Here is a 4,382-nt window from a genome sequence, read left to right on the forward strand (position 1 = left end):
CAGTTTTTTGCATCATGGAGGTGGTATAAATATCTAGAAGGTGTGTGTGTGGAGGGGGGTCTCAGCCAACATAAAAACTCACCACCACCAGTCTGGAGAGAAGACTGCGTGAAACAGATTCCTATCCTCATTACCGACATTTAGTATTAAAACTGATTTCAACAGACAACCACTGGATAACTGAGTAATTACAAATCCAGTTTAATAAACTGTCCCTGATGTTACTTGTCACATTATAGAGCTAGAATCAGAACCTTAAAATCACTTAAATTGGAAAAGCTAAATAAGTGAGAGGTATAATATAAAGTCAGATATAATGCAATTATATTTTGTGAACATACTTTGATAAGACCTGTTTTCAAAACACCGTTTCCCTCTCCGTTGTGAATTTACCAAGTAAAACACATAAGCTGCACTCCAGACACATTTGAGTTTAAAGAAAAAAAGGCCATGCCCCATTTCTCTGGCATTTGTACTCAAACTTTCACACAAACAATTCTCATGAAGTTTTAAGCATACATGTGTTAAGGTGAAGGAATTAAGAGTGATTGAGACTCTATTCTGCAAAGAAGGCTGATGTGCTCCTTTCCTGCCAGGGGCCCCAGGGACCAGGAGCTGGTCCAGAAGTTTTGTGAAGCTGCAGTAGATGGTTTTAAGTTGAGGTCTAAATTATTTTGTGCACTTTTATAGACATCTAAATACGTACCGGATATGAATTAGTTTGGGGGATTAGAAAGAGGTTGAATATTATAGTGATTAATTATGCAAGTTCTTAGATGTGGATTTAAATCTGGGCTCTGGGACCTTGAACTTAGCATCTCCATGAATTCTCGAACTTTGTGTGTAGAATGGAGATATTTTTTAAAATAGATATCAGAAACAATATTTATTGAGAAAAATAAAAAATAGGACAATTTACAGCACCATGTTATTTACATAATGTTAAAAATACATATGGACGACTTTATTAGAATGGAGATATTGATGAAACCCATTACTAGTGGCTTTTGTGAGGATTATATAAGAAAATGCCTACACGCCCCTTAGCAAAGCTACAGGAGGTAAGAAATAATCACTAAGAACCTACCTACTGTTACCACCAGTACCATGCCCCACGTCACCGTATTGCTACTACCATCGTCACTGTCTCCATTACTGCCACTATTCCTCCTTCCCGCCAACCACCACCACGACTATCCTGTTACCTCCGCTATTGCATCTTAATGCATTTTTAAAAATGTCTTTCCATCCTCATTTTTTTCTCTGTCTCCTTTTACCCCTGCTATTCATCATGCAGAATGAAATTGTTTTTCCTGCCAAACGTCTCTCTCAGGATTGGGACATTAATTTATTTGAGCAGATGTGTGTCAGTGCTGCTTTGAATAAAAGGTCTCAATATGCTCTTCTGACATATTTCATGAAGAAATGAAGTACGGGTGATACACCAATTCATATATCAGCTCAAGTTCCACCTCCTTTCAAAAGCCTGCAGTCCACATTGTAGTCTTCCTTCTCTGAAATAGCCCCCATCATAAATTCTCCCAGGTTCAGGAGATTTACTTCCCCCGTTAGTAAGCTACCTGTAGGCAGGCTGTCGTAACATAAACAGAGAATTTAAAAAATACTGATGTATAAAGATGGCATTGACTAAACCAAGAGTCCAAGCCCTATAAGAATATTTAGTTGCTTGTGACCCAGAGTTCACCCTTCCATCAGGAATAGCTGGGTCTGGGGGTTCACGGGAGGCTACCAGGGCCGCAGTCTCTTTCCATCTCTCTGATCCACTTACCTCTGTGTTGTTTCCAGGTAGACTCATCCCTGTTTAGGGAGCTAAGCTTATACCCTCTCACTGATGAGCCCAGAGGAAAACAGATGGCCTTCCTCTAGTGGCTCCTACAAATGTCACAGGGCAGGGAGCTTTCCTTGGAGCCTGCGCCACTGTGTGCCCACCCAGGAACTACGGTCCTGTTGTCCAACCCCATCCAGTCACCTGAGCCAAGGCAAGGGGAGGAAAGCCTTTCCAAAAGAAATTATGGAATGACAGGAATGGGCTTTGACTGGTGAATAAAAGCCTTTATAGAGATCTTTCTTGTGTTCTGCTAAGGTACTTAGAGCTAAGTCAAAACCCACTGTAGGCACTTACTCTAAATTTCAAGGTAACTTTTTATGCCTCTAAATTATTTTATTTTTAGGCCTCAAAATTAAATCCTAACCTATTTTGTTTTCAACATTTTTAAACGTTTATATTATTGATTAGAAGCAGGTCCATAAAGCCTGGCCCTCAGTTGCTACCCCTTCCTTCCCAAGCCCCAGGCCGAAGTCCCCACCACCCTCCTGTGAAATCTGCTTTCCTTGGCCCATATAGCTGCCATTGCACTTGCCATGTGGCCTCTTTGTTCTTATGTCTACTATTCAAGACTCTTGTTTAAATGAGAGAAGTCCTTAAAAAAAAGGGCAAAACTAAACAAAAATTATCAGCTCACAAAACTGAACAGTTTTCCATCAGAAAAAGTTTGATCCATGGTTCTTAGGATGTCAACAGAATGAAGTTTGGTTCTCTATTTCTTTGACCACATCCTTAACACCTACTCCATTCTTAATCCCTCAGCTCACAAGGTAGCTGCCATAGCTCAAGCCTTTGTCTCTTGTTCATTTCTAATGGAAAGAGAAAAATATCCTTCCCAAAGTCCCATGACCAGTCTCTTTGCTTCTCCTGGGATCTAGTTGAGGTTTACATCTATGACTGAATCAATCACTGCCCAAAGGGACGAGGCACACTGGTTTAAGTTTAAGTCAGTGCTCCATACTGGGACTAGGTGAGTGGTCAAAACCAAGTACAGGCCTAAAAATAAGAGAAAACCCATTCTTAGAGAATTTCCCAACCTGGGATTGGGGAGGGAACTGTGAGTAATAGCCAGAGGAAAAACAATTGCGAAATCTGACATGAAATTTTTTTATCTTTTTAGATAGTGTCTGTCACTGTGTCATAATACCTGATGTGGCATGGCACCTGCTGAAGGGGCGTTTACTAAATGTTGGCTAGAGGGACTGAGGAAGACAAGCCCGGCGAGGCCGGATGAACCACTGATCTGATACTTCTAACGATTTCACAGTACATCAGTCAACACCATCTTCCTTTATTTGAAATGGGATTTAGAAGTCAGGAATATGAAGTTACTCTCTGGTTTTAATTAGCTGTATTCTGTGCCAACTAAAAGTTTTCCACAAGCATTTGCTGTTTGCTTCCTTATATGAAATGTCTCTTAGTAAAAGAATGAGGGAAGAAATAATTCATGCTTAAATGAGGCTAAATTCTTACCTCCTGACCCATGGAATGATGTGAGTCCCGAGTCATACGATGGAAGAAACACTGCCCATTAGAGAAAGAGCTTTGGACTGCCACTCACAGAATCGTTGGAGAACTGATGCAGAGGATCTGCTGTGGCGAAGTAATTTACCTTACCTTCTCAGGCCCACCACCCTTGGGGTCCAGTGAGGGTTTCATGGCTATGGTGGTCTCTCTGCCCAGGGTTAATTACAGAACGAAAGGAGAAACTGAACCAGCTTCAGCTTCAGGGCTGTGTCTTCCAAGAAGACGCCACTGGTATGACATGGGCTCAATCTTTTCTCACCTTTCCTCAGGGAAGCCTGTTATCTGGACATGAACGTGGGAATTGGAAATCACAGACACAGGCTCATTGACTTTCTCACGCCCCCGTCCAAGCCACTTTGCTCTCTGTGGCCCTTTGCTGCCCCACTCATCTTTTCTGTTAGCAACAAAGGAGAGGTGGGCTTAGGGTCCTTGATGGGGATTCGTGAATCCATACCTATAAATTCCTTCAAAGACTGAATTCTTATAAGGTCACTTTTTTTTTTTTTTGGCAAAATTTTTTTTCTATGTTCAGTATAATTTTCTTTAACTTAGTTTGAATGAATTCTGCCTCCTTCAAGAAGTTGGAAGCCCAGAGAAGCTACATTGTTGAAGATTCAGGGAAGATGTGTTTCCAAATTTAACATCACTGGTAGTAAAATATTCTACTTGTGCGTTAAAAATTCAACTATAGAAACTCAGTGAGGGAAACATCAAAACTTAATGTATTTTTATTTTAAGGCAACATACAAATGGTTATTAGTTTCTGGGTGGTATGGTGAAAGGATCCGACGTAAAGAGGCTGAACTGTTCATGGAGTAACAAAAAAGAAGTAGGTGAGAAGTGGGAATTTTGCAAGAAAAAGCTCCAAAGGATGCTACTGGTGGATAATTTATTCTTTAGTTTATTTAACTCCATGAGACATAGGATGTCACTCTGCTAAAATATTGTCTGCTACGATAGGTTTTAGAAAGATTCAAAATTGTTAATCAATGATAAGAGACAAAAGCCT

The sequence above is a fragment of the Sciurus carolinensis genome, chromosome 6 (assembly GCF_902686445.1).
Source record: "Sciurus carolinensis chromosome 6, mSciCar1.2, whole genome shotgun sequence".
Classification (NCBI taxonomy): Eukaryota; Metazoa; Chordata; class Mammalia; order Rodentia; family Sciuridae; genus Sciurus; species Sciurus carolinensis.